Raw genomic sequence first — 10,997 nt, forward strand, 5'->3', positions numbered from 1 at the left:
CGCCTCTGCCTCCCAGGAGCAGCTGCCGCATGGGTAATTAGAGGCTACGCCAGGTGCGGCAGCCAGCTCGGTGGAGGCTGCTGCCCTACCTGTCCCCAGCGCGGCTGAGCTGGGCACAGGGCAGCTGGTGAGCGTGGGGGGCTGGGAGGCGGGGGTGATGGCTGAGCTGCCCAGTGGCCGCCCTTGAGGCTGGGGCGGCTGTGCCAGGCCTCGCAGGTGCAGCCCAGATCCTGGGGAGCTGAGCTTGTGTGGCGGGCGGCTGGCAGCGGGCTGCTGAGCCTTCCAAAGGTAGCAGCCATCTGCACTGTGATAAAAAGCCCCGAGGATGATAAATAGACAAGTCGCACTTTTATTGGATTGCAGCTCTGGAGCAGCCACTTTGGGTTTGGCACCGCGTTAACGACAGATTTCTGCTTCCCTTGCAAGGCCTGGCCTCGCAGGGAGTGCGCCAGCCACCGCGGTGGCCCTCTCGGCGGGAGGGGGAGGCCCACAGCCCCAGCCCGGCCCTGGCTTCTGCCCCTGGCTGGCCTGCGCTCACTGCCCAGGGCCCTGCTGGGAGCCAGCTTGTGGACTTAGATCCTGGTGCCCTCGCAGGCCTCCCGCCGTCCCTGTGCGGCCACCACCCGTGGGGCGATGGAGGGGCCCTGGGCGATGGCTATGGGGAACATGGGGAACAGTGCCGGGCACGTCGGGTCACTGTTAGCCCACGTATCAGAGCGTGGTCACTGTCCTTATGGTCACTGTCAACCAGCCCAGTCCAGCCCCACACTGGGTGTCTGCTGCGTGGGGTCCTAGGTGGGAGGAGGGGCCTGTTTCTGAGGGTCCCCTGCTCCCCCGGGCCATGATGTGGAGCTCTGAGTGCCTCCTGGCTCTGCCCTAGCAGCTGTGAGACTGTGGGCAGTGGCTGGAACCCTTGGTGCCTCCGTTTCCCCACCTGCCGGTGGAGACAGAACACGGTGCACCGCACAGTCAGGTCAAGAGGCTGCGGGAGGGGGCACGTTCAGAGCTCTGGGGCTGGCAGCTGGGCGGCATGGGCAGGAACGCGCAGGGGCTTCTGGTTCGACCGCTGACTCTTCCTCCGCTGGGAGCCTGTGGTGGGCGGGTGTCAGCCCCGGGGGCAAGGGTACCCAGGCGAGGGCTGAGGACAGAGCAGGACGGCCTCCCTGGGGCTGTGAGTGGCGGCTAGCGGGGACACCTAGGATGAGGAAGCTGTGAACCGGTGATGCCTGCCTCTGTCCACTGTCACCAGTGCCCTAGGGCACAGTGACTGTGCTCTGAGCCTCAGTCTCCCGCCCCTGCCTCACTGTCCTGGTCCCCATGTGATCTGCGTTTCCTGTGCTCCGCCGTGCACTGCCTCCTTCCTCCTCCGTCCTCCCAGGCCCCTGGGAGCCTGGCCCTGACCCGCCCCTACACTGTGGGTGTGACCTTGATGCGCTGTACTGTCCTTGGCCAGGATGCAGAGCACCTGCCAGGCCTGGGCCTTTGCGGGCCTCTATGCCTGCCTATTACCAAGCCTCCCTGGTCCCCACAACCCATCAGCTCTGGCCGCCCACTGGTCCCAGCGCCCCTCCCAGAGGCCCCAAGGTGGCCCGGGTCGGCGTGTCATGGGCCAGGAGAAGAGCACTCCAGTTCTGGGCTGCAGTCCCAGCCCCATGCTTGACCTTGGGCAGTGACCTTGCCCTTCTCCTCTGAGAGATGGGAAGGAGGCCCCGGGGTGAGACCAGTGCTTGCTGTGTCTGCTTCCTCAGCCTGGGCACTGGCACCTCCCCTCAGTCTCCACCCAGAGGCAGAGACGGAATGGAAACCAATTTGCCCAGAGCCCAAGAGCTTGGGGGTGCACAGAAGAATCCCTGGCTCAGGAGCTGGGGTGAGGCTGCACTGGACACCTCCCCTGGCACAGCGTGGCGCCCCCCACTTGTTGGCAAAGGCCCATAGTGCTCAGCTGACTTGCCCAGGTTCACACAGCTTCTCGCTGCCAGCCTGGCATTCTCCTTCGTGGTGGGTGGGTCAGGGGCAGCTTCGGATGCCTCAGGGCCCGCACTGACTCAGCGCAGGAGGAGCTGACCGGGAAAGGGCAGGGCTACCTAGCGGTTAGTGAGCGCTGCCTCAAAGCCCTGCTCCCTCCCTCCCTCCCTGCCCTGGAGCTGGCTGGACACCTCTGCCATCCCCCCGCCTCTTGTGGAAAAGAGTAGGCAGACATGAGGGCCAGAGTATGACTCCGGCAGGGCAGCTCAGCCTCACAGTGTGTTCCAGCCACTGGAGCTTTGGGAGGAGATCCGGCCTGGCCCCGGGGACACTGGGCCCAGCTGGCCTCTCAGCTCATCTGAAAGCTCTCTCCAGATGACATCCTGTGCCTTCTGGTGAAACACTTATTGCGCACCTGCTGTGTACTCAGAAACGCTCCAGGCTGTGCCGCGTGCTCCCGTCAGCCCTGTGGGTGGACACACCACCCAGGGCACTGAAGGGGCCCTCGGGGAGATGTGCCCCGCACCTTCTGGCACCTCTGAAGGAGAGCAGGACCATGGCCGTGTCCCCTCCCGCCTGCCCTCTTGTCTGCCCCTGTCCCTGCCGCCCGGCACTGAGGTGATGTAAGCTGGCAGGGGAGAGCGAGGGGCTTGGGACATGGCTGGCTGCCCGCCTGTGCCACTTGGCCCCCGCCTGAAGCCCCGGGCAGGAGCCCAGGAGCCCGCGCTGCCCAGGCCGGGAGGGAGGCAGGCGGCAGCTGCTGCTAACAGGTGAGCCGCGCCGCCCCTCCCGGGCCTCCTGGAGGCGCGGTAATGAAGTGCAGCTGTGAACTCCGGGTTTGGGTCAGGAAGGCAATTTCTCATCTCTCCTCACAGCAATTGAGTCGAAAATCTGGGAGCCGCGCTCTCCGCCCCCAGCCCTCCCTCGCCAGTGCTGGTGGTGGCGGTGGCTCTGGGGAAGGCAGGTGGCAGGGTGGGCCGGCGGAGCGGGGAGCGGAGCAGCCGGGCCGGAGGTGGGAGCAGGGAGCAGCTGGCTGCCCGCCCGCAGACCGGGCTGCTTTTCCTCCCGCTGTAATGGCTCACGGTGACTCCAATGGTGGCCGCGCACCTCGAGGCTGCGCTGGCCCCGGCCCCCACCGCGAGCCACATCTGAGGCTTTTAGAGGCGCCAGGCAGCTGCTCCCGGCCTAACCGACTTTTCCGGATGGTTTCTGGCCTGCAAGGGCCCAGATAAACAAAGCCGGGGTGGCTGTAAACCTCAGGGCCGCCCCGCGAGACGGTGGCCTGGAGCAGGAGGCAGCCAGCGGGAGGGAACGGACGGCCCTGGCTTCCAGCTCCGGCTCCCCACAGGCCACGGGGTCAGCAGCGGAGGAGCCAGTTTCCGTAAGGTGGCGCTGGCCCAGCGGGATTGATTGCAGAAACCAGCCAGCAGCAGTTCCTCACTGTCTCCTGGGATCCAGGCTCCGGAGCCCGATGACCTCATTTTCTGCTCAGCTGAGACGTGTTTAGGGAACACCGAGGGGCTCGAGGGAGGGGGCTGAGGTGGGTGGTCTGCGGCCAGCACGCCTGGGTTTGGATGGCTACTGTGTGATCGCTGGACCGCTCTGATCCTGTTGCCGAAAAAACAAGTCCCGAGCTCGGAGATAGATACGCTTTGGGACCCACAGTAACAGCCTGATGTCCGTAACAGTGCTGTTCTCCATGGGGCGTGCCACTGAACGCCGTGCCACTGCTAGCAGATGGATTGCCGATAGCCTCCTGTCCCCTCCTGCCCACCCTGCCCCCCAGGGCTCCCAGCCCGGGCCGCCAGGGAGGGCTGGGTGCCAGCTGCAGCGCCGAATTCGAAGGCGGATGTGCGCCCTGACTCCCTGTCAGCGCGGTTGCTTTGTGGCTGCCTCTTCTACAGGCAGGCGCCTTACATGTTGTTTTCAAAAACCAGGTTTATCAGGGTTTGCAGCTACGCACAATGACATTCAGAATTCTCACAGACGGATACCTGGCACCCCAGCCCAGGATGCTCCGCCCATCTCTCTGTGGTCACCCCCAGCCCCAGCCCTACAGCCAGGGCTCCGTCCTCTGTCCCCGTGGTTCTGCCTTCCCTGGGGTGGCTCCGATGGCGAAGCCCCTCTGTCCCACCCTCTCGCTGTGGTGCTGTGGGGGAGACCCGCGTGGGGCCCACATCCCCTTTTTGTGCCTTTCAGCTCTGAGGGTGCTCCCCGCGCTGTTTGCCTGGCCCAAGGTCCCAGAGGAGGCCCATCCTTCCAGGCAGGGAGTGTCCCCACCTGAGACCACGTCTTGGCATTGGGTCCGACCACGGCCAAAGACGTATCTTTGTCCCTGCCAGGGAGACCGTGGCCAGCACGGATAATTGGATTTTAATAAAGCGAGCAGGAGTGGGCCGCTCTGGCCTGCGCAGAGGCCTTGCAATTAAACCGATTATGTTGTGTGAGTCAAGCTGTCTGATTTCTCCCGTCCCTAATTTGATGGTGCTCCCTGCCCTGCCAGCAGGGTTATTTATTTACTTATTTATTTATTTACCTGGCTTTCACGAGCTGGGTGAAGACACCAAGAGGTGACCCCGGGTCAGGCCCATGTGTTCCTACTCACCTCACACCCCTCCCTCTTGTTCTGAGACCCCCAACCTTGACAGCTCTGGAATCACCTAGGGATGGCCTCGAAGTGCCAGGGCCCAGGCCACACCCCAAGGATGCTGATCTAGGGGACTCAGGACTCTAGCCAGGTTGTTGAGGCTTTTTGGAATACCCGGAGTGTCCCGGAGCCCTGTCTGAGGGACATAAACCTTCCTGAAGCCCAGGTTGGGGCTGCCTCCTGCTGGCCAGATCCTCCACTGGGCTGTCCCAGCACCAGGGCATAGGCCGTGACCAGGTGGAGGCCTGAGGTGTTCTGGGGAGGGCTGGGGGGCACCCTCAGTACAGACATCGCCAAAGAGAACAGCTGGTGGCGGGCCCGAGTGTCTGTCCCTGGCAGCGTGTGGCAATTCTGTCCCCTGCTTGTTTTGTTAGCAAACATCTCTTGCCCGCCTCCCTTCTGCTGGGCCTTCTGTGAGGTCGGGGACGGGTGGGGGTGCTTGGTGCCTCCTTCCCTGCCCCTGCTGTGGGTACGTGGGTTGTCTTCCTGCTCTGGGGGTTTGGGCAGGGTGCCCAGAGGTGCCCAGTCTAGGACTCAGGACACCGGATGCTCAGAGCTTTCTGGCCCGGGGTCCCCATCTGGAATGGGGGGCGCACTCACAGCTGCAAAGCAGCCCCTTCTGGTTCTCACAGTCAGGTGTCCCGGCCACGGGTGGGGTGTGGAAGGAGCTGTCTGGGGAGCTTTTAGTTGTCCCCCTGGGGCTGGAGATCCTGGGCCACTTTCTGCAGCTTAGGGGCTGCACTATGGCTCTCTGATTGGTGTCACTGGGGTGACACTGGCATGATGGGACAGGTCCGGCAGGGGCCACCCTTGCGTCTCCCACAACCTGAGGTCTAGAGCTCCTGACCCCTCCGGCGTGTGGTTCCGGTTGAGGCTGGTCCCTCACCACATAGAACAGGTGGCACCTCAGGCGACCGTGAGAGACCTCAGGTGAGTGTCCAGCCGAGGATGGGCCTGGGGCCAGCCCCATCTGCTTGCTGCCCCTCTCGGCGCTCTGAACCTCCCTCGCTGCCCCAGGCCCCGTGGCCAGCACCATGGTCTCTTGTCCCTAGCAGAAAGTCCTGGTCACTCCTGGGTCCTACTCTGCGCCCCGTTTGCCACCCGCCCGCAGCTCCTCCCCTGTCCCGAGGGCCCTGGCATCGAGCTCCACTTCCCTGAGCCAGGGACCGAGGCTGGAAGGGGGACGGCATCGCAGCAGCCAGGGGCTCAGTGACCCTGAGAGTGGCCGTGGGGGGCAGGTCTTCAGGCTCAGTTCCTCTGCCACTGCTGGCCCCTGCCAGCGCCCTGCTGTCATGCCCTCGTATCCCCTGCTCTCCTCGCCTGCCCCCTCTCAGACGCTGTCCTTGGCACCAGTCCCCATCCCATGGGGGAGTGGGGGGCACCCCGAGCCTGGAGAATGAGCCCCCAGTCCACAGCAAGCTCAAGGCCCTTAATTTCACCCCATCCAGAAGGACCTCATTTCTAAATAAGCTTCCCTGCCCGGGGACGGGCTCAGAGAGTGACCGTGCCTTCTGGGGGGACTGTAGTCCAGCCTACTATGACACAAGGTGGTTCTTCAAGGGAAGTAGACTCCCTGGCCAGGACCCCTGGTGCCCAGTTCTGTGCTGACGTCGTGTTCAGCTCTGTCCCGCGGATGGGCACAGACACAGCACCCCACGAGGTTTGTGAGGGGTCCCCTGACGCGCCTGGATGGACACCCACCCCAGCGCAGGCATCCGTGGGCGGGATCATTACTCGGAGTGCAGCCCTGATCCCCACCGAGGCCGAGTTCCTCACTCCAGACGAAGACACAGAGCAGCCCAGGCCCCGCGTGCTCCCGGCCAGGGGCTAACACAGGCAGCCCGGGGGCACGCGGGGCAGGGAAGGCCTCTGCTTGTCGGGGACCCCCTGTCCCTGGTGTGACTCTGTCCTGGATCAGAGACAGACGTGGGGCACCTCTGTCTGCGAGCTGACGACCTCAGGTGGCCCAGACCTCCTGCATGATTTCAGACAGGCCTGGGGGAGTGTGGGCTCCTCAGGCACCCGCAGCCATCTACCTGGGAAGGCCTGTCCGTCTGTCCATCTCTTGGCTCAGCTTGCAGGCAGCCTAGCCTGACTGCCCTCCCCCATCCTTCCCAGGGGACCCCAGGGTATCACCCCTGTACATAGGAGGAGGTACCCAGAGCACCCCCATTGGACAGCTAAGGACACAGAGGCTCACAGAGGTAAATGGCTCACCTAGGCCTTAGAGCTGGACTTGGATGTGGGTGTCAGGTGTTCCCGCTGACCCCCTTATCCTGGTCCTGGGGAGCCCAATGTCTGATTAACAGCCTGACTCGGGAGGTCACTGAGGGGCAGAATAGGATTTGGGACACGGGCACAAGCCTGTAGTGAGTTGGTGCGTGGAACCCACAGTGACCCTGTCTGGGGGGATGCTGAGATGGCTGAGGTGGAACCCCCAGACACACCCCAGCTGGTGTGGGAGACCAGGACCCCCATGCAAACCCCAAGCACCCTGGAAGGTGTCCTTTCCCGCTGTGTGCGGCTGTGACCTCAGCCCTCTCTGCTTCTGGAGGGGCGTGAGGCGGGTGAGCCTGGGGACAGGGAGCTGATGGAGGCTTCGGCCACACAGATGCCTCTGCAGGGGCCAGAGCTGTCCCGTGATGGTGGCCCTGAGCATCAGCGTCCTGAGCCTGGGCCTGCAACCTTCCACCCACTGCACTCTGACCCCAGGAGGCCAGGCAGCGTGTCCCTGGGCAGCTCTGGGAAGGTCAGGACCCCAGGGCATGGCGGGAGGAGGGAGGGCTGATTGTCCCCAGCAGAGCAGGGCCTCAGCCTCTGCAGGCCAGGACCGCAGCTGTGGCCGGGCACGAGTCCCAGGAATGCAGCGGCCCCTGACCTGGGAGGAGGCGCGGGTCCTCTTGGGGTTCTCTCCTGGCCCTTGGGGTCAGCACTGCAGCCTCGCTGTCTCCCTCCAGGTGACCAAATGACCCGGCCACTCTGCTCTGGGCCTGCAGGGTGAGGCCTGCACGCATGGACGGACCTGGGGCAACTCTGCCTTATACCTCACTTCTAGTCTTGGCCAGCGGGGCGGGGCTGGGTGAGGGGGGCCACCCCGCGCCTGGAGAATGAGCCCTGAGGACAGGCTGCACCCCCACCCCCGTTTCCAACAACAGTGACTGCAACTGACTTGGGTTTGGAGCCTCCATGCCCTGCCTTCGCCCCAGCACACAGCAGGGATCGCGCACCCCATCTGACAGGACACAGAGGACAAGCAGGGCCCCCACGCCCTCCACACTGTGCTGACCTCCGCACCCAAGACCCGGCTTGAGGCAGAAAGGACAGCGGGGCCCTGGTGGCATGGGAGGTACCGGCCCAGGAGCAGCTGCAGGGCCACCCATGAACGAGGACGCAGGGACGCACGGCCTGGCGTGGTGCCATGGCAGGGAGCAGGGGGCCGAGCTGGGGACGGGCTGGGTCACCCCCGGACACACCACAGTGCCGCCAAGAGAGAGAGAGGAGCGGGAAGTACCCGCGGGCCTGGCCATCTGCGCTCTCCCGGAGGCCCAGGGACCCTGGCGGGGGGGGGAGGGCCACCCAAGAGCGTGACAGCCATGTCCCACCCCGTGCCCAAAAGGCTGTGTCCACAGCCCTCGGCTCCCTGGGCCTGGGAGGGCACCACGGCTCCTCAGGATGCCCGCTGTCTGCCCAGGAGCTGCCAGCTTAGACGCTGCTCCACGTATGGGGAGCCAGGGAGCCGGTCGCTGGCCTCCGACACCGGGTCTGCTCCCTTCCTGGGCCACTGTGTGAGGAGGGAGCCCCGTCTCTCGCAAAGGGCTTTGGAGCCAGCACAGCAGGCTCTGAGAAGCAGCAGGCCCCGCCCAGCGCAGCCACCACCAGCGCCCCAGGTCCTTGGGCACATTGCAGGAGGCCGCCCAGCCCCTGGCGGACGCGCTGCATGCCCAGCAGCTTGCTGGTGAGTACAGCGGGGGCTAGAGTGCTAGTGCGGTACACAGCTGAGACTGCCACACCTGGCAGCCCCACTCAGAGCTCTTGTTGGTTCCTGTGTTGTTGGGGGCTTACAGCACAAACCGCCAAGCTGCCCTTGCACCCTGGGGCATCCTCTCCACGCTTCTGCTCCATTCCTTTTGCCATGTGGGGCAAAGGTGGGATCTTATCTGTTCCCTTGTGCCAAGGGGCAGCTGGAGGTGGAAGATGCTAAGACTTAGGTCATTCATCCAGTGTGCCCATTGTTCAGATGGGAATACTGAGGGTAGTTGTTACGACTCCTTCCCCCCCAGCTGTTTTCTCCTTTGGGTCTTCGGCGTTTGCTGCACGCAGGCTGAACCAGCACAGGCCCCTTCAGAAGCCAGGTGCCTCCCGGAGCACAGTGAGCCGTGGCCCTGATGGCTCTAAGTCTGTGCTGCCAGCCCCCAAGGACTCCACACTGCCTCAGCTCATGGGGGAGTCCCCAGGAGGTGGGCCCCTTAGCTCCTGGACAGGACACACAGAAGGGGAAGGGAGGTCCCACTGGGTGAAGAGGCTTCTGGTCCTGCAGGTCGCACACTGGATGCCCCTGCCCTGGTTGGTTCTTGGCCTCAGAAAAGGGCCTGGCGGCCTGGGGCAGAGACAGGGGGCAGCCTCGGCCCCGCCCCTCACCCAGATAAGACACCTCTGCCTCCTGCTGAGGGCTCAAGGTCAGCCGGTGCGGGGGAGGGGGGTGAGGGCCACTCAGCCCAGGCACACATGGGAGCCTTCTGGGGAGCCCAGGCCCCTCGCCCAGAGATGCAGGGTGCCTGGCGGGAGTGGGGCCTGGCCTGCTATTCCCCAAACTCCCAGACTGCCATGTCCAGCAAGGGGACACGGTGCCCTGCCCTTGTGGGAGGGACGCTGGGCTGTTTGGGAATTGGAAACCAGTGGTTTTGCTGGACAGCCGGAAGAAAGCACTCGGTGAGGGGCAAGGTTGTTCCTGCACTGAGCACAGCACTTAATTTCAGAAGCCGGAGTGGCCAGCAGAAAACATTCAGGCACGGTGGCGGGCACCTGTCATCCCAGCACTCTGCGAGGCTGAGGCAGGAGGATTGCAAGTTTGAGCCCAGCTTGGGCAACTGAGTGGGGCCCTGTCTCAAAATAATAAATAAAAAAGGGTGGCTGGGGACGCAGCTCAGTGTGAAGCGCCTGGATTCAATCCCTAGTAGTGCAGGGGAGAAAAAAGAAGATCGGCAACTCAGCCAGGTGGGAACTCAGCTGTACCTCCTCCCAGCCGGTCAGGAGCCTGCAGTGCTCTCCCACAGCCTGAGCTGATGTCATCTTGGGGGCGATGAGAGCTGGGGGCGCAGGGGTGGGGAAAGGCCCGTGGGAGCATGGGCTGGTGTCCCTGCGCCTCAGGAGGCCTGACGCCCGAGACAGTGACGGGCACTGAGCCAGGAAGGCGGGCTGGGGGGGACCATGGCCTTGGGCTGGATGCCGGACAGACAGCGAAGGGCCTGGGGCGGGGAGGCTGCAGCTCCGACGGGAAGCAGTTCTAGGGAGGCCTTAGCCTGTGTCCCCAGGCCACGCCGGCTTCCCCACCGTTGCTGGGGTTGGTGTCCCGGTCCAGCGCTGCTGGCACTGTGTGGTGCTCACCAGCACCCCTGTCCCCATCGGAACTCCGAAGTGTGCCAGCCTCGGTGGTACCTGTGCCCTTGGGGACAAAAGCCCGCTGAGAAGCTCTGACTTGGAGCAGATTCTTGGTCCTGGGTGGACAGTGGGATCCCCCGGGGCTCGGGAGGGTACTGGGACCTGGTCCCTGCAAGTGGGGGGCCAGGAGGGTCTACCAGGCTTCAAGGCTTGAGACCCCTCAACCGCTGGACTCCTCCTGAGCAGCCCCCAAGGGGGTGGCACACTCTGAGGCCCCCTTATAACTGGAGTCCTTGGAATTCTCAGGCTGGCCCCCTGTCCATGGTCCCCTGGGACAGGACCCGGGTGCTCACTACCCCCTGCTGGGCTCGCGCTGCTTCTTCCCAGCCCCTTGCTCCCCAGTTCCACCTGGACTGGGCCCCTGCCCACCTCCTGCCCGAGGACTCCTCCCGCCCTCTCCCTCCCTGGCGGGATTTAGTGGGCGGAGCGAGCAGCCCGCTCACGGAGAAGGGGGCGGGGCGCGGAGTCTTGCGGCGGATGGGGGCGGGGATCCCCCCCCCTTGGAAAATACAAAAGAGAAATGCACCAGTGCCCGGACCCGAGCCCCAGCCCCGCGGGAGGAGAAATGAAACGCGGCCCCAATTAGAGGCTCTGGTTCTGCAAACTTGATGCTCGGCACTTGAACTGTCACGGCGGAGCCTTAATTAGCAGCGCGGGGGAGAGGTCAGGCGGCGCGGTGCTGACAGCGCGCTCCGAGTGCTGCGGAGGGAGCGCGGGGGCGGGGAGG

General features: G+C 64.5%; 1 protein-coding gene and 1 long non-coding RNA gene across 6 annotated transcripts in view; both read left to right on the forward strand.

The window, feature by feature from the left end:
• Gse1 (Gse1 coiled-coil protein) overlaps positions 1-10,997 on the forward strand; it is a gene marked incomplete at its 5' end in the record, with an annotated part of 290,460 nt that overhangs the window by 137,858 nt on the left and 141,605 nt on the right.
• Positions 7,799-9,058, forward strand: LOC106147305. The gene is made up of 3 exons (XR_001232141.1): positions 7,799-7,958; positions 8,304-8,567; positions 8,893-9,058. It is a non-coding gene; the product is annotated as an uncharacterized LOC106147305 (long non-coding RNA).

Source organism: Chinchilla lanigera, unplaced genomic scaffold, assembly GCF_000276665.1.
Source record: "Chinchilla lanigera isolate Chin_1 unplaced genomic scaffold, ChiLan1.0 scaffold00140, whole genome shotgun sequence".
In the NCBI taxonomy this organism is placed as follows: domain Eukaryota; kingdom Metazoa; phylum Chordata; class Mammalia; order Rodentia; family Chinchillidae; genus Chinchilla; species Chinchilla lanigera.